The 19,439-nt window shown below is 46.0% G+C and overlaps 1 long non-coding RNA gene across 1 annotated transcript in view; it reads left to right on the top strand.

The window, feature by feature from the left end:
• LOC118906663 overlaps positions 1 to 14,356 on the top strand; it is a 58,663-nt gene extending 44,307 nt beyond the window's left edge. The window contains exons 2-3 of the long non-coding RNA XR_005022566.1: positions 3,855 to 3,942; positions 14,307 to 14,356. This is a non-coding gene — a long non-coding RNA (uncharacterized LOC118906663). The remainder of the gene's footprint in view (positions 1 to 3,854; positions 3,943 to 14,306) is intronic.
• The last annotated feature ends 5,083 nt before the right edge of the window (positions 14,357 to 19,439 follow it).

Genomic DNA, 19,439 nt, shown 5'->3' with positions numbered 1-19,439 from the left:
TGACCTTGAGCAAGACACCTAACCTCAAAACCTTAGGTTCTCATCAGTAAAATGGGATTAATAACAGTATCCATCTCATAGGATTGTGTGGCTAAATAATTTCTAGAGAGTATTCTGTCCAGAACTTCAATAAGTGATAAATTTATTATTGTTGCTATCATTATTATTCTCAGGTGTCATAAACACCCAAAGTAAAACTCTTCAGCCACAGGATGGAAGAAAAAGGACATGGAATCCTTTTTTAACTAATTACCAAGTGGCAGAGCAGCCTTGACTCAGGAATGTATTGGACCTCTCACTAGAAATTGCTGCATTTCCATTATTGTAAAGTATACCACTAATAACTTCCTTAGAGAAGAAAAAAAGGGCATGGCAGGAAGTAGAAAAATATTTTCCAACCGCTGCAGACTCCCTGCATTAATCAAGTGTTTTCTTCTTCCAATGGGGTAATCTCAAGTACATGACACAAGATAAACACAGAGCCATGCTCCATTAAATTTATGAAAGGATGTTGTTTATTTTTATCACATTTATTAGACTTGAAAGATATCCTTTAGTTCTCAGATCAACATCAGCATCCATGTTTATTTCTGGGTTGCTGAGTGCTTTAACAAATAATAGAAGGTTGATCTTTCACCTCCTGCAGGCTAGTCACGAGCCAGAGCGTGAGGGTTGAAGATGGTTCCGGGGGTGACGCACTGCACTGATATGTTGGGGTTTTATTTTTTAATTAATTTATTTTTTTGGCTGTGCCTCGTGGCTTGTGGGATTTTAGTTCCCTGACCAGGGATGGAACCCAGGACCTCGGCAGTGAGAGCACAGAGTCCTGACCACTGGACCGCCAGGGAATTCCCTGTTGGGGTTTTATTTCATTTATTTTTTTGAAACAGATATCTTTTTTTTTAAGGTTTTTTTTTTTTTTTGATGTGGACCATTTTTAAAGTCTTTATTGAATTTGTTACAATATTGTTTCTGTTTTATGTTTCGGTTTCTTGGCCTCGAGGCATGTAGGATCTTAGCTCCTGGACCAGGGATTGAACCTACACCCCCTGCGCTGGAAGGCAATGTCATAAGCACTGGAACGCCAACGAAGTCCTCCTGTTGGGTTTTGGTTTTGTTTGTTTGTTTGTTTGTTTTTGGCTGCCTTGGGTCTTTGTCTCTGCACGCGGGCTTTCTCTGGTTGCAGCGAGCGGGGGCTACCCTTCATTGCGGTGCACAGGCTTCTCACTGCGGTGGCTTCTCTTGTTGCGGACCACAGGCTCTGGGCGCGTGGGCTTCAGTAGTCGTGGCATGTGGGCTCAGTAGTTGTAGCTCGTGAGTTCTAGAGCGCAGGCTCAGTAGTTGTGGCTCACGGGCTTAGTTGCTCCACGGGCATGTGGGATCTTCCCGGACCAGGGCTCGAACCCGTGTCCCCTGCATTGGCAGGCAGATTCTTAACCACTGAGCTACCAGGGAAGTCCCTCCCTGTTGGGTTTGTTTTTTTTTTTTTTTTAATAAATTTTATTTATTTATTTATTTATTTATTTATTTATTTTTGGCTGCATTGGGTCTTCATTGCTGCGTGAGGGCCCTCTCTAGTTGTGGCGAGCGGAGGCTACTCCTCGTTGAGGTGCGCAGGCTTCTCACTGCGGTGGCCTCTCCTGCTGCAGAGCACGGGCTCTAGGCACACGGGCCTCAGCAGTTGCGGCACGCGGGCTCAGCAGTTGTGGCTCGCGGGCTCCAGAGCACAGGATCAGCAGTTACAGCGCACGGATCTAGTTGCTCCACGACGTGTGGGATCTTCCCGGACCTGGGCTCGAACCCGTGTCCCCTGCGTTGGCAGGCGGACTCTTAACCACTGCACCACCAGGGAAGCCCCCCTGTTGGGGTTTTAAAACAGATTTTTTTCTGGTGATTTAAGGCAACCTGGAATTCTGTGAGATTCAGAAAATGGGAATGGACCTATCTGCTGGGAGAAGCGATCAACTCTGGTTAGGCTGCTGGAGCCTTACTTGGGCTTCTCATGAGTGGTGACCACACTATCCACGATTCAGAGTAGTTCGGTGCTCTGCCGCTGCCTACGCAGCCGAGAAATGGCTCACATAACCCTTCCCCAGCTGCCCCCCTGCCCTCTCCCCTTGCCTCTCAGCACTGCTGTCTTCCCTCCTGGAGAAGTCCAGCGACGCAGAGGTCATGGCTAGGACAGTGACCTCTGCATCGTTGGACTTACCCAGGAGGGAAGCGTGATCTCATGGGTGTCTTCCCCGGCCCCGTGCTTCTGTCCGGCAGTGCTACTATGCTCTCATATTTCCCTCTGCTCTACTTCTGAGCTAGAAAGGATATAGGGGAGTTGTTAGGCACTGAAGATTTCTCCATCTTTTATCCTTTACTATCCTCTTAATATCAAAAGTATCAAAATTACTCTTAACTCCAAATAAAAGTAAAACAGGGATCTCAGATATTTTACCTCTTTTTTTTTTAAACTTTTTTTTTTTTTAAAGGAAGACAATTTGGTAGGATTTTTGATGAGAGAGGCTCGAGGATAAATGCCCTAGGAGGGTCCAAAATATTCTCCAAATCCTAACAACAGGCAGGGCATGACTGAAGTACTGAGGGCTGAGTGGGGAAGTCTGAGTACTTGGAGATTTCTGTGTCTTATTGCTCCAAGAACATCTGCTGTTAGATGCTAATTCTGCAAGCCCCGCCCCCATCCCACTACCATTTCCAGTACATTCTCTTCCCAAAAGATTTAGTCCAGGACCAGGCCAGTATCCCCCTTCCCTCCCCACTCCCTCCACACTCAAACCTCCCCAGCCAACTGCTCATGCAAAAATCAACCTTCCTGGATATTCACCCCACAGTGAAGACTGGCACAGATGCCTGTTGTCAGGCCCCCCAGGAAAGCCACTGCCCCCAACACAGTAACAATTAGTAAGTCTCCCAAAGGATATGCAGTCTGTTCCCAGGAAGGGTATCCCCTGCAGTGGGATGGAGCCCCAGCTTTCTGGTCTGAAACCTGATTGTCACCACTCCTTTGGAGTTAGGACCATACTAAGGCGGTGGCCAGAGTCTGGAAAACATGGTCTCAGCCATTTACCCTAAGTCTAAGAAAAGGTAAAGTCTTTGCTTCACCTGAAAGGAACGGTCACCCTGGAGACAGAGGACACTGAAAAATTGACATTCTTCACTCGTGCTTGGAAAGGCTCTCGTCCTCAGTGAGAGACACTTTGTGATTAAGACAACCTTTAATGCTGATAAAAGGATGCTTGAAACTTCCTGACTGTGCTGAGGACTCAAGTGACTTGGGGAGCTATGTTAGGTGGGGTCTCTGAGCTTCCCTGTTGCTCTCTAACACTCCTGGAGCCTGCAAACTCTGGCCACAGCCCTGTGGGCTGCAAAGCACCCTGTACTCAGGCAGCTCACGTGTAGATCCAGCTTGGGAAAGCTGCTCAATCAGCCCCGGCCTCTGTCCTCTGCTGTAAAATGGAGACCTTGGGCTCATGAGCTTTGCAATCCCTTCCCCCTCCAAAGTTCTGGGATTCTGTGCAAGCATTGACTTCCCCTGTGACGCTTTTGGGCCTGGAGTGAAGTCATCAGAGTGGTAACCAGTGGCCCCTGAATCTAAAAGGTCTCCTGAAGGTCGTGTGTCCACCACGCTCAGAATGCCTGCCCCTCGAGAGTCAGCTCTGCAGGGCCCACCAGGAAGCCCCTGGGAGGATGGAGTGACCCCCACCCAAAAGGAGACTGCCTTTGTGCTGAGATCACCATGGCGTCAGCCCTGGGTTATGGATGAGGGTCCCTGAGATGAGTCCTGCCTCATTGCACGGAACAGCTTGGTCATTTAATCACACTCTTTTTTTTTTTTGAAACTACAGGTGGGGAGGAGCTGTGTGTCAGAGGCACAAGAACAAAGGACACCCTCCCCCAGAGAGGAAATGCAGAGAGGATTAGCCTTTTTCAAAGGTAAATAATGAAATACTTTCCTTCCCCTGGACAGGCAATTTTATCAGGGTTTACCGTGGGGAACAAGATGCGATTGCCTCGATTTATTGGCATAATATTTCCCCCTCCCCGAAATGATCGCCCAGACGGCTGCTAAATGCTTTCTGCTTGAAGATGAGACCCCTTTCAACCGGGCATCTTTCATCCTGACCAGGCCCCTCACTTCGCCTTCGCCCAGTGACTGCCTCCTTCACTGAGCTGGCGGGTGCTGGCTGCCCGCATCTGGAACATTCTCCCTGTTATCTTTACCCCTCACCTCCACGCATCATGGGTGTTCAACTAGCCAAAAAGGGAGCAGCTGGACTGTCCCCACAAAAGTCATAGAATTCCTGAAGTCCTTTCTGGATCTTTACTGAGACTTGGCAGCTGCAGTGAGGGGAGTCCAGGGGCGGGGACCCCCAGAGAATTCTATCATGAAGACGTGACCTTTTTGCCCCTTGGAATGGAAGAAAGGGGAAAGCTGGGTAATCGGCAAAGCGTCCTGCTGGCCGGAGCTTACCCGACCTGACTAATTCGCCTCTGCGACCCCTCTGTCCTATTGCTCAAGCCGGACACCTCAGCCAGCAAAGCCAGGTAGGCTCCCCGGCGCAGGGCTGGGCGGCCACTGCTGTTGTTCCCACCACTTTCTGGCTAAGAGAACATGGAAGCTGTCCAGACATGGCAGCTGCCTGCCGGCCAGGCCACCTCCGGGGGCCTTCTTTCCAGAGGAATTTGAGAACAGAAACTCGAAAGGGGATCAGGTGGTGGGTTGGAAGGTGTAATCTCCAAGGAGAACAATGCGAAGTCCGAATATCAAGCAGACTGATAGCGGGAGACACTTGCATACAGAGCCCCACTGTCCTGATGCGGAGCTCCGTTGATAACCGAACCCATGACTAATGGACCCGCCACCCTGCCCACCCCCAAGTCATGCACATGACTGAGAAAGACTCAGATCTCAGGTTAGAACTTCAACCCAATGGTAGGTTAATAAATTCTTCAAGCTTAAATTAAACTTACTCATGAGATTGCTGTTCAATCCCCCTACCATTTTACCTCTTCCCCACCCACCCCATTCTGCAATTAGGTAAAGAGGATTGAAATCTCTAGGACTTTTTATCAGGACTTTCTGCTCAAGATAACTTGTCTCTAACCCAACTTGTCCTGACAGCACTTTGGCGTGGGTATTTCAAGAGCCCTGTTTCTGGTGAGTTGCGAGGTCTCCAGGAAGACCAGGTCTCTGAATCAGACTGTTAAACCTGACATGAATTACCCCAGAGAGACAGCAGATTTAAATGTCAAGAAATAAGGGTTTGTAGGTGTTTTCTTCTTGTGGTGTTTGGTTTTTCAGGAAGCCTAGAAAGCTCAGAAAGACTTAAGTGAAGTGGGGGAATTTCTAACATTATCTTCCACTTTTTAAATTAAGAACACCTTTCATCAGAAGCATATGTTACACAAGGCACTTCCGACCTCCAGACCAAAAAAGAAAGAAAAAAAAAAGATACAAGAAAATAAAAACTAACTCATGAAAAGAAGCCTGTTTTCTCCATTTGGTAGGAAGAATATGATGAACTTTCATTTTTAAATTTTAATTCTGGAACATATGATTACATCATAAGTTGCCCAGGATAAAATCAGTGGCATCTACCTGTGTACCAGCCCACTATGATACAGGTGTTTTCATCTAAAGAGACTTTTTCAAAACTGTGAGTTAAAGAAACGTTGTAGAGGTGCATGCCTACCAAAACTCTCAGACTTCTGACTGGAAAGGAATTCTTTCCTTTGAAGCCTCTCCAGCTTGTGTGAGCAGCTGAGAAAGCAGAGTGATGGTCACCTCATTATATGAAGACCCCTGAACCAAGAATGACTCAAACCTGAAGAGGCTTCCATCTTCCATCACAGTGATGTCTAGCCCCCTTTCACATTCCAACACACACACACACAGAAGCAATGACGACAGTCATTAGTTGCACTAAGAGGGGATATGGAACTAGAATGGAAAGAGGTCTCAGCTGTAAAATAGGGGCTTGGACTTCCAGTATAAAATGAATAAGTCCTGGGGATGTAAAGTACAGCACGGTGACTGTAGTTAACAATACAGTACTGTGTACTTGAAAGCTGCTAAGAGAGTAGATCTTAAAAGGTCTCAACACAAGGGAAAAAAATTGTAACTGTGCGGTGATGGATGTTAACTGGACTTATTGTGGTGATCATTTCGCAGTGTATACATATATCAGATCATTAGGTACCCAAATTGAATACAATGTTATATGTCAATTACGTCTCAATTTAAAAAAATACAGGCTTGGGGCAGAACTTCATCTCATGAGAATGGTGATGCCCGTTGAGCAAACTCGGGGTGGGGGTGTGGTTCTAATTTCCCCCAACCCAACCCCACTGAGAAAAGTGTTCACATCCACCCAGACACAGCTCCAAGGGGAGAAGGACGACTCAGTGGCCTTGCTCTGAGTCTTGAGCTGAGTGAGCATTTCACTAACCGCTCTGACTTTCTTCTCTAAACCTTTCACATTTAACATTCCCCGCATTGGCTCCCATTCAGGCCTCCTCTCCATAAACCACCACAAAGGAGCCCAGCAATGAGCCCATCAGAAAGCCTCTGTTCTGCCCAGAGGGTCGGGAAGCGACGCTTCTTTCTGACGAGGGGGTTGGGTTCTTCTCAGGTCTGCTAAGTGAGACAAAAAAAAGAGCCAACGGAAGGGCAGTGGGAAAGGTTTACCTTCCAAAACACCGCCAAGTGTATAGGCCTTTCTGTATTTCCATCCTTGACTGAAAGTTCATTTTGCAGCCCTGCCCATAAAAAGATGTTAAATATTCTTCAAAAAAAAAAAAAAAGCATAGCTATTAGATCTGAGAAGTAAATCCTGTTGTAGAGTGGCAATTGTAATGTCACCTGATAAGAAAACAGTAAACAATGAAGTCCCCAGGGCCACATAACTGCTGCTTCCCCCTTGGCATGGTGCCATCCGTTTGCTCCCAGGGTGGCCTAGAACAGTCCGCTACTGCAGCTGGGCAAATGGACAACCGAACCATTCTAGGCAATGGGTTACCCATTATCTACCAGAGATGGGGATGCCCCCTGACTCTTTCCCAAAAGCCTGGGTCATTCATATGTATTTTTCTAGTGCCACTTACATTTCATATATATGAAGTAGTATTACTTACAAACTTCATTTCAGAAAAAAAATTTAAGCATCATATTTTCATTCTTTTCTCCACCCCCTGCCCCCACCCCGTACACCTTACACTTTTCCATGGTGACTGGTTGATTTTGTTTACTCTTTTATTTTTTAAGCCTGGGCATTTCTGCTGCCCTCCAGGGCACGGCCACAGTGTGGTTCTCCTTCTGCATTTCTTTGTAACAAGGATGTATTAGTTCCCCTTTGTAGACACCTGGAACCACCAATGATCTCTTTCATCATGAGGGTTAACACATTTATTTCCTCAAACTATCTTCTTGGGTTGTTGTTTGTTTTTTTTTTAATACTTCTTAAATCACAGAAAATGGAGTTACTAATCCTAGACATACTGTTCCTGGTGTCTATGTGTTGTTTACAAAAAAAAAGAAAAGAAAAGGAGAGGAGTAGATAGTAAGAGAAGTTTAATACCTAAGCATGGATTGGGTGTCAGCTCTTCTCATGGAGGGTTTAACATCTTGTTTCCAAAAATGCGTTCTCAGGGGAGGTTAGCGGTCAATTGTCAAATACTTTTGATGCTACTCTTAGTTAGCAAGTTCCATAATTAACCAATCGTATCAGGAGAGTTTATAGCCCACATTTGTTACTTTAACTGTAATTTGGTTATTTCACACAAGGCAATGGCTCCAGTCTGTAGGCCAGAGCCACGGAGAAGAATCAGGCAGCTGTCAGCAGCCCCGGCACTGTCTCAATTCGCTATGTCACTCTGGGTAATTCATTTAGCCACAGGGTCTTCATTTCTTCATGCAAAATAGACTTTCTTCCTCCCTACCCACAACTCAGGGCCATTGCAAGATTAAAAGAGTGTTGGCAAAGCTGCTTGCAAGAAAGAGATGGGAATCATTCATTCACTCGTTCGATCAGCGTTTCACGTGGGCCACCATGGGTATGAGACACATTGCCTGGCACAAGGATGAGGAGATGTGAGGGATCCTGGAGCCTTAGACAGTGTTGTTGTGCCATCAGATGAGCCTCACTCAGGTCAGAGAAGCGCAGGGGAACAGCTACAGGGGAGGAGAGAGGTGACCGTCTCGTGTGAGCCCAGCTATGAAGACCTGTGAGCAGCAGTCCTGGTTTTAAACCCTCTGACTTTGTCCCTACACGGGTGCTTGCTATTGTCAAATAAAAATCCTCGTTATCAGTTTTAGATTGGGAAAACTTGGGCCCTACAGCCTGAGAAGTGACTGTTCTGATCTGTTGTGGGACCAGTCACCTTGGTAAGCCAACTGAATTGATGACAATTGAGGTGGAACCATCTGTCGGTTCCTTTTTATAGCCCCAACCTATCCTATGATGTGAAATGGCAAACTACTTGCTCCAGAGAAGAACCTTGATTTTGAGAAGACACTGTAAAGTTGTGATAGAGACTCATGGAAAATGCTTTTTTCATAATTCAACGGATTCTTTGCTATTTTTTTAAAAAGCAATAAACTCTTTAATCATCTCAACTGGTGAATTTATTAATAAATTTAATCCATTGCCAACTCTGGCATATGTTAGGTTTTTAGTCATATGTGTACCTAGCGCCTTTAAGACACATTTAGACAGAACTTGCGTAAAACATGGAAACTAGGGTTTTGTGTGGGGGGGCCCTGCTGTCCACCCCACGAGAGTATTTCTCCCGGCTGATGTTGGGGGATGTGCAGCACCTCTGACCTGCCACATCCGAGTTGAACACAGGCGTGTGGAGAGCCAGGGGGCAGTTTCTTTGGTCAGATCAGGAGGTCTCAGGTCCCCAAGACCAAGGCAAGGTTAGGAGGGCTTTTAAAACATCTAACAGGGCTTCCCTGGTGGCGCAGTGGTTAAGAATCCGCCTGCCATTGCAGGGGACACGGGTTCAAGCCCTGGTCCGGGAAGTTCCCACATGCCACGGAGCAACGAAGTCCGTGCACCACAACTACTGAGCCTGAGCTCTAGAGCCCACGCGCCACAACTGCGGAAGCCCGCGTTCCTAGAGCCCTTGCTCCGCAACAAGAGAAGCCACCGCAATGAGAAGCCCGTGCACCGCAACGAAGAGTGGCCCCCGCTCGCCGCAACTAGAAAGAGCACGCGCGCAGCAAGGAAGACCCAACGCAGCCAAAAATAAATAAATAAAATAAATAAGCAAATTTAAAACATCTAACATTTATTCTGATATTATCTATCTACATATGCCTCCCCCCACCAGATCCTTGAGAGTAGATCCTTCCTTCCTTCCTTCCTTCTTCCCTACTTCCCTCCCTCCCTCCCTCACTTCCTTGCTCCCTTCCTTCATTTACTTTTACGTCTAATTTCTAGCTCTGTCCCAGGCATTCAGTAGCTGCTCAAAATCCATTGAGCTGGGGAACTGAGGTTGACTTCCTGGGAGGCCCAGATTGTCGCAGCAGGCCTGCACATCCCCCCCTTTCCCCCTCGCTGATGTTGTGAGGAAGGGCCTGTCACCTACCTAAAGAAACTTAACTCCAGGCCATCCTGTGTCCCTCCTTGAACCCTCCCCCCATCCCCACCCCCAGCCTCTCCGATCACAAGGAGAAGGCTGAGCTACTGGAGAAAGGACCCCTGGTTCTATGCAGCCCACCTCCCTGGTTCTGTGCCCCTACGCACCTCTCTGAATGCATGAGAGACAATGGGGTCTAAAATTCTCCCTCCCTTTTCTTCTGAAATAGGGTTCAATGGGCACAATGAGAAGCCCCATAACCTAACTACCCCAGGCAGGGCCGGCTTCAGGGCTTCAAAAGACCCCACGCTTGGCTCAGTGCTCTGCTCTCACTCTCTTGAAACTCTTAATAATTCTTGAACAGGGGGCTCTGCATTTTCACTGGGCCCTGGGTCTTGCAAATTAGGTAGCAGTCCTGTCTCTCAGGCACAGGGCATTAACAACGAGAAAATGGAAGAGCGAAATCAAAGTGTGCTTATCAAATTATGTCTTTGGGGGAGAAAAAAAAAGGTCCCAAGTTAACTTTCATCATTGGCCAGCTTGTAAACAGGAAGTATCTGTAAATTGAAACTTGGGGGAAATGAGTCTTTTCTTCTTGGAAGAAAGGTGGTGAGCCCAGAGGACACATTCTTTGCTGCCTGTGACCCTTTCTGGGTCTGACACAGAGGTCTGTTGGCAGGAAACATGAAGAAATTTAAGTTGTGATGGTTGAGTGGTGGAGTCAAGGGAAAAACCATTTTGCCTTAATTTTTTTTTTAATTTACCCTTAATTTAATGGTAAACAGACATTTCAATGGAAGAATCATAGGCTTCAAGGAGGTAAGGAATGGAAGTTATACAATGTACTATGGCACTAAACTGAACCTATAGATTCTTCCTGTCTTATTTTATCCTCTCGGTTCCAAAAAGAAAAAGAAAAGATGGTTACAGAGATGAGGGTCCAGGAAAACTTGGTTAGTTATATCTTTAGCCATTATCAAAGGAGTCTTGAAGTGTTACAAGGGAAAATTACTTGAAATTTCTGAATGGGTTTTGTTAAGACATTGTGGTGGCCTTGTGTTTTTTTTTTTCCAGGTTAAATTTCTAAGCTATGGGGGAAAAATCACAGCATTTAATATCAAATAAAGGGACATGGGAGTCAAATTATTGGGTGTCCAGAGTAGGAATTCTTTCCAGTCAGCTCATTCCTTGTATCTGTCCCCAGGGAGTGCCTTCCATCAAAGTTGCCATAGAATTTTTCATCACCTTCAACAATGAATTTTGCAGTATGCGCTTATCTTTTAAAAAAATTTTTGTAAAATAAACTTTTTACTTTAAAATGGTTTTAGGGACTTCCCTGGCAGTCCAGTGGTTAAGACTCCGTGCTTCCACTGCAGGGGGCATGGGTTTGATCCCTGGTTGGGGAACTAAGATGTCACATGCCACGTGGCACGGCCAAAAATAAATAAATAAAAGGAGGGTTTTTTTTAAAACAACATGAACTTTAAAAAAATAAAAATAAAAATAAATGGTTTTTGGACTTACGAAAAAGTTGCAGAGGTAGTACAGAGAGTTCCGTATACTCTGCACCCAGTTCCCCTACTGTTCACATCTTCTGTAACCATGGTAAATTTGCCATGACTAAGAAACCAAGTCTTTCCCCCACATTTTGTATGATTCTATTTACATGAAATGTCCAGAATAGGCAGACCCTTAGAAAGCAGATTAATGGTTCCTGGGGACTGAGGGCAGTAGGGAATGGGGAGTGACTGCTTAATGGGTAGGGAATTTCTTTGGGGGTAATGAACAGGTTCAGAAACTAGAGAGTGGTGATGGTTGCACTTATCTTGTGAATGTACTGGAAGTTACTGGCTTGTGTGTTTTAACGTGGTTAACTGAATATTCTGTGAATTTTATCTCAATTTTAAAAGAATGTCCAGACAGCAGCCTAGAAATTTTAATTTCACAATTCTGGGACGAGGCTTTTTGAAAGCTTCCCAGATGATTCTAAGGTGTAGCTGGGATTGACTGAAAACCACTGACCAGCTGCGAATTCAAGTAACAGTAACTAAGGATGGGTAGTACTGAGCACTCCAGGTGTGGTTCACAGGAAGGGGATGGCGCTTTAGAAGATGAAGGGCCAACTCCAAACTCTGCCACTTTGCTGCTCAGCATCCGTGTCCCGCAGCATCGGCTCCACCTGGGAGCTTGTCAGAAATGTAGACTCTGCAGCCCCACCCCAGATCCCCTGAATCATAACCTGCCTTTTAACAAGATACCCATGGCTAAGAAACCAACTTTGGTACATTGCTATCAACTATACTTCATGTTTTATTCTTTTTTCTTTCTTGCTTGCTTGCTTTTTTTTGAATTATGAGCTGCTAGCCAGCTTTCTTTTTCTTATTTATTTATTTATTTGGCTGCGTCAGGTCTTAGTTGCAGCACTCAGGATCTCCGTTGGGGCGTGTGGCATCTTTCGTTGCATCACGAGACCTCTCCATTGTGGGGCGAGGGCTTCTCTCTAGTTGTGGTGTGCGGGCTAGAGAGCACGGGCTTAGTTGCCCCGTGGCATGTGGGATCTTAGTTCCCCGACCCGGTATCGAACCCACATCCCCTGCATTGGAAGGCAGATTCTTAACCACTGGATCACAAGGGAAGTCCCTTCATGCTTTATTCTGATTTCATTAGCTTTTCCACTGATATCCTGTCACTGGTCCAGGATACCACATTGCATTTCGTCGTCATGCCTCTTCTGTTTCCTCTGGTCTGTGACAGGTTATCAGACTTTTCTAGTTTGTTAATGACCTTGACAGTTTTGAGGAGTACCGGTCAGGTATTTTGTTGAATGTCCCTCAATTTGGGCCTATCTGATAATTTTCTTATGGTTATATGGGGTTATGGGTAAGACCACCATGGAAGTGAAGTGCCCTTCTCACCACATCACATCAGAAGTACGAGCTATCAACACGACTTATCGCTGAAGATATTGACCTTGATCACCAAGCCAAAGTAATGTTTGCCAGAGTCCTCCACCGTGAAGTTACACCCCCTCCCCCTTCTACCTTTTGGAAGCAAGTCAGAAGCAAGTCACTCAGCACAGCCCACACTCCAGGTGGGGAGAGGCTGGGAGGGGAACTTAGCTCCATCCCCTGGCAGAAGTTTCTATGTAAATTATTTGGAATTCTACAAAGATTTGCCTCTTCTCTCCTCATTTATTTATATCAGTATGGACTCATGGATATTTATTTTATACTTTGGGTTATAATCCAATACTACATTGTTTATTTTATTGCACAAATTATTCCAGCTTTAGCCATTGGGAGCTCTCTCAGGTTGGGTCTTGTGTCCCTTTGACGTGCCCCATTGTTTTATTTTGATTTGTTTTGTTTCGTTTCATTTCATTTTACTTCCTTACTTTCCAGCACTGCAAGATGCTTCAGCCTTATCTTGTATTTCCCTGCTCCAGCCTTAGCATCAGCCTTTTTTCCAAGGAGCTCTTGTTCCTTTTACTGGACAATGGTATTAGAAACCAGGATCTGCGTGCTGGGTTCACCTACCATTTTGTCCCTACCCTGGACCTCAACCTTAACTCTCAGTAACTCCTCTGCTTAAGAGTCTCTGTAGTTCTGATTATCTGCAGAATGAAGTCCAGACTCGCTGACTTGGCATCAAGGCTCTCTTACAATTAGCTCCCAATCCAGCTTCCTTGGGGCTTATCTTAACTCCCCACAGGTCTCTTATACCTCACCCAGATACTCACAAGGTCCTCAAATCCTCTTACCCTCTCGCATCTCCCCAACTCTGTTTATTCAGTTCCTGCCACTTGGCCCATCCTTTCTCTACAATCTCACAGTGTTCAAAATCCACCCCCATTCAACACTTAGGATAATTTCACCTCTTCCACTAGTCCTCTGAGTCTTCCCAACAGGAAATGATGACTTCTTCCTTTGAAATCGCAGAGATACCAGGTTTACATGCGAAAGCATGAGCAATCTACAAAATATTTTGAGATCCCTAGTTTCACTTAATTCTCCTACAACCTATTTTGCAGGTAAGGAAATTAACCACCCCCTCCCCCCCAAAAAAGAAATTAAAGCCTAGGATGATAAAGTGACTTTTCCAAAGTTACACAGCTAGTAAGAGGCCAAAGCCAAGGTTAGAACCCAAGACTTCTGATTCCAAACCCAATCCTCTGTCTGTCCATTTTACCTTGTATTCTCTTTATTTGGACGTCTGTGATCCCTCTTTCTTGATCATAACCTCCATAAGGATTGGGGGTATATCCCACTTTTTTTTTTTTTTTTGGCCTTGCTGCACTGCTTGCAGGATCTTAGTTCCCTGACCAGGGATTGAATCCGGACCACGGCAGTGAAAGCACAGAGTCCTACCCACTAGGCCACCAGGAAATTCCCAGTCCCATATATTTTTATATGACTCCCAACAACGAAAAACATGTTTGGATATGGTAGGGACCTGATCATTGTTGACGAATAAATCAATAAACAAAATCTCTTTAAAAACAAAAAGGACATATCGATTTACTTTTCCACGAGGAATATTATAACCTGCTATCTCTCTCACCTGCATTATTACTGTCACCAGCATTACACTTTCTGGTTTTTGTTTTGCTTTTATCTTTGCCAGCCTTACAGGCACCAAAAACAGGATCACATTGTTGTCTTAATTTGTGTCTCTTAATTACCAGTGATTTTGAAAATATTTTCATGTATTTATAGGTACTGGATAATCCATCTACATCATTTCTGTGTCCATTTTACCAGAAAGGCAATGGTGATTTTCATAATTATTTAAAAGAGTTCTTCATATATTAAGAACATTGACCCTTTTTCATTTTTTTGCAAATATTTTCTTCTTCATAGTTCAACACCTCTTAATTGTATTTATCTTTTTAGTTGTGCTATGCTCTAAATTTATGGGAAGAATGTTGATCACAATATAATTATGAGAGAAAAAACTGGAAACAGTATGAACATCCAATAATATATAGTAACTAAACGAAATGCAGTGCATCCATTTGACGAGGATATTATTCATTGATTTTTTAAAAAATCATGTTCCTTAGGGACTTCCCTGGTGGCCCAGTGGTTAAGAATCCGCCTGCCCATGCAGGGGACACGGGTTCGAGCCTTGGTGCAGGAAGATCCCGCATGCCGCAGAGCAACTAAGCCCGTGCACCACAACTACTGAGCCCATGTGCCGCAACTACTGAAGCCCGCCCACCTAGAGCTAGTGCTCCACAACAGAAGTCACCGCAATGAGAAGCCCACGCACTGCAACGAAGAGTAGCCCCCGCTCACTGCAACTAGAGAAAGCCAGAGCTCAGCAACGAAGACCCAACGCAGCCAAAAATAAATAAATAAATTTTAATAAATAAATAAATAATAAAAAATCGTGTTCCATAATAAAAGTAAAATACTCATACACCTTCTCACCAAATATTAGATGGAAAAGTATATCACTCTACATACAGTATGACCTCAATTTAAAATATATATACTCAAGGGAATTCCCTGGCAGTACAGTGGTTAGGACTCGGCGCTTTCACTGCCAGGGCCTGGGTTCAATCACTGGTCAGGGAACTAAGATCCCGTAAGCTGTGCAGTGCAGCCAAAAATAAAATAAAATAAAATATATATTCAATTAGGGGGAGAAAAGCTGCAGGTAAATTCACAAAACTATTAACGATGGTTATTTGGGGGTTATGGAATCATAGGCAATTTCTATTTAAAATATTTCTGTTTTCCAAATCTTCTATGATGAACATATATTTACAAATAAGGGGGGAAAACGTGTCACTGCTAAATGCCATCAAAAAGTGTGTATTTGAGGGGCATGTTTGAGGGTGGCAGGGTTATTAGGAAGCATCTATAACTCCCATTTGCCAAAGAGAGAGAACCGAGGCCCAGAGCAGCAGAACGTCTTTCCCAAGGTGACCCAGAAGTGTAAACTCTGTAGCCCTGCCTTTCCAGAGAGTTGCCTAGCAACCCATGCCCGCCACAACCTCTCAATAAATATATTCTCACACATCACACACAGGATGCATGTAGATAAGAAAGCAGGCAGTTTCTGTAGAGCTGCATAAGCGTGATCAAATAAAAGATGTGGACTAGACTGCAGATTCCCAGAATCTGTGGTGTCCTTATACCCCAAATGTCACCGCAACCCAGTATTTACCATAAGAAGCCAAACAATCGTGCCTCTTAGTTATCAAGGTATGCAAGAGTCACATTTCTCAGTGACCCCCTGGGGGAATTCATAACCTGCTAATCCTAGCCAGAGCATTCTTGGAAATGTCACCTGCCAAAGCCAACCGTTCTGAGAACAGAGGCGTGGATCACAGTCGTCGGTGAGGGAGCTGGAGAAGTTATTTAGGGATGAGTGTTTCTGCGAGAACATTGGTGCCTTGCAAGCACCTCCACGGGAGCGTTGTTCTGTCTGCACTGAGCACAGGCTTGGCAGAATCTCGTACCACTCTCTTTCCAGGACCCTGGCCTTCTCCCCTTGTCCTGTGACTTTCTGGTTTTCCAAGACGGAGGAAGTCCCAAAGCAGGCTTCTGCACACTGGGAGTTGGAGCGCCTTCTCACTCTCCCCTGCTCTGCTATGAGTCTTCAGGGAGGGGAGAGTGGCTGAGGCTTGCAGGCTGTGGTTCCCAGGATCAGTGCCAACTGGCTTCTCTCTGGGTTCAGCGATGGCCGATGAGAGCTTCCAGTGGGAGACGGGGAGGAAGACGTGCAACTCTCCCCACCTCCCTCTCGGCCAGTAAAGGAGGCATCTCCTCCAGCTCCTGCAAGATGGACTCACTGTGATCCTAGCTTCTGCCGGATGACCCAGCCCTACACTCAAGTAATGCCACCTCCTTCTTTTGTCCCTCCGGGCTCCCTGCTCTAGCTAACCCCTTGGCTGCCTCACTGTCCCCTGTTGGGCTTCTCAGCCGTTCCTTCACCGACTTAACCGATTCCTGGCACTGAAGTCCCTCCGCTGGAAATGCTCAGGGTGGGTCCGCTCCTCACTGGTTGGACGCTCACCCTGGCAGGACCAGCAGATACCATCTCCGTGGCCTTCGGTCCCATTTGCAGTTCAAAGATCCAAAAGTGGGAAGAAATGGGTTTGGACTGAAAGAAACCACGTTTTGGACAAGGAAGCCTTCCCGTGAAAATCCTCCTCGCGGCCGGCCGCAGCTTCCCCAGGACTGGGGCGCTGAAAACCAGCACAGCCACGAGCGCCTCTGTTGTGCTGAGACACCTTACACGCGGAGTGGCTTTATAACCTACCTGCAAGAACTGGGCGAGACGTGGCAGCTAAACACGTTCCTTACATTCTGTCAAGACTTTTCGTCCAAGATGTCTAGGAAACCCTGGCACAGTCAGTCCTGTGGCTGATTCTAGGGAGACTTTTCTCCGAGTTCAGTTCCTCGGGCAGCCACCCCTGAGGAACTCCCCCCTTGGGGAATCACTTTCCCAAGTGATGGGTCAGAGGGTGTTCAGCGAGGGTTCGGGGTGACCTCGTGGAAGAGGAAGGAAGGCCGAGGGTCAGGGAACCCTTCCCGATGGCAGGAACCCTCCAGAGCTTCCGGAGAAGGGAGCTGGGCCCCCAAGGCCTCTGGCCTTTGCAGGCCTAAGAGCCAGACCTGAGGGAGGCAGGCGGCCCCTCGGCCACACTGGCTCTGGCCGGCGCTCCGGGGAGACAGGAGGCCTGGTCTGTGGCGGCGGATCCCCTGGCCTGGGAGGAGCACAGAGTGGAGGATCAAATGAGTTCACCTCCTCCAAAGTGCTCTGCTGACTGAAGATGTTTGAAGCCAAGGCCCAGAGGGCACATTTGTCAAGCTCTCAAAAAATAGAAACCAGGATCAAAGCAGAAGCACTTTCCAAATATAAACATTTGTCACCTACATTCACTTTTGATGTGCCCCATTTTGAATGCGTTTCTCCTTTATGAGAAGGACAGCTTAATCTTTCCGTACACACACTTGGGTCCTTCAAACGGAGCCCAGGGATAATTTGGGGTGGGTGGGGGGAGGTGAGAAAGGAAGTTCCAGCCAGGCAAAATAAAAGACGGGAGGAGAGAGAGCCCACCAGAAGAGCGAAACCGGAAGGAGAAAAGGAAACGAGCATTTATGGAGCCCCTGGCACTTTGTACATTACCTCATATTTTCCTGCAGATTAACTCTGGAAAGAGGACATCATTATTCCCCTTCTATAAAGAGCGTAAGTCATGAATCCAAGCTCTTAAGCGTAGAGTCAGAATCCCTTCCTGGCTGTGTCTGACCCCGCGGTCCTTGCTGCCACCTGTAATAAGTGGCCTCAGCTAAAGAAAGATACGTGACCTCAGGTCGGCACAATGCCCGTTGGACATTCAGGGCCCACTCATATCTATGCATCTGGAAGCGACCATGTTTTAGAACTGGAAAGCAGCTCCGTAGTTCTCTAATCCAGCTCTCACCCAAGACCCACTGCCCAATTCCAGAAGCACAGCATATCGGCTTTACTTTTTTTTTTTTTAACATCTTTATTGGAGTATAATTGCTTTACAATGGTGTGTTAGTTTCTGCTTTATAACAAAGTGAATCAGTTATACATATACATATGTTCCCATATCTCTTCCCTCTTGCATCTCCCTCCCTCCCACCCTCCCTATCCCACCCCTCTAGGTGGTCACAAAGCATAGAGCTGATCTCCCTGTGCTATGCAGTTGCTTCCCACTAGCTAGCTATTTTACGTTTGGTAGTGTATATATGTCCATGCCACTCTCTCACTTTGTCACATCTTACCCTTCCCCCTCCCCATATCCTCAAGTCCATTCTCTAGTAGGTCTGTGTCTTTATTCCCGTCTTGCCACTAGGTTCTTCATGACCTTTTTTTTTTTTTCCCTTAGATTCCATATATATGTGTTAGCATACTGTATTTGTTTTTCTCTTTCGAAAACACCCAGCTCTGTCATGTTTCTACGAAATGTCACAGAAGACCTACGTCTATAAAATGAGCGTGTGCCTGCCACTTACTGATGGTGTGCCATTTCCCTCTTCTAGAACGCCCACTCCTCATCCGTCTAAACCCTACTTACTCTCGAAGGCCCAGCTCAAGGATCAACTCTCACCACAAAGCCTTTCAGGCCATTTCCACACCCATGGACTACCCACCCTCATTTCGAATTCTACTGTCTTATATTTGTTCTCTAATGGTTTTCATGGATTAGCCCCTATCCTTTCACAGGATTGTAAGTGCCTTAAAGCAAGTGCAGCAAAGGGAACACAGTTCAGCAAGGCATATGGGCTATTCTCTTCCCAGAACCAGGCTATGTGATTGCAGCCATTGGAGCTGCCAGTAAAGGGACAGAACAATCAAGAGGGTGACTGGTGAGGGGTCTGGCCCTCCCAAGAGTTCAGAGGAGTCTCTGCCAGTGACTGGCTTCTCCAACTGGCCTAGGCAAAGGAAAAAGAGAAACTAGTGTTCTCTATCATAAATCATGGACCTCGAAATCCTCACTTTCCAAAAGCAAAAGAGACAAGGAATTAGGATCTGGAAGGAGGAAGATGGGACAGAAGTTGGGAGGGAGGTTCTTCCAACCTGCCTTTCTGACTGGGTACCAGTTCTGGTTTCCACCTTTCCCAAATGAAAAACCTTCCCCTCTTTGCTTCTCCTGAACTGGGAATCAGCCTGCAGACTCATTTAAAAGCCAACCCAGAGAGATTTACACTCCCAGAGTTGATCTATTCCTCTAGGTGAAACTGTGAGATATATAATTATAGCAAGAGATCAGGTTCAATTTAGGAAATTTGGTAATTGTTGAGCACGGTAAATCATCTTTCAAGCAAACACACTTACAGTCTCGGAGATAAAGTTCATTCCCC

This window comes from Balaenoptera musculus, chromosome 14, assembly GCF_009873245.2.
Source record: "Balaenoptera musculus isolate JJ_BM4_2016_0621 chromosome 14, mBalMus1.pri.v3, whole genome shotgun sequence".
In the NCBI taxonomy this organism is placed as follows: Eukaryota; Metazoa; Chordata; class Mammalia; order Artiodactyla; family Balaenopteridae; genus Balaenoptera; species Balaenoptera musculus.
This window is presented reverse-complemented; position numbering and strand designations above follow the sequence as displayed.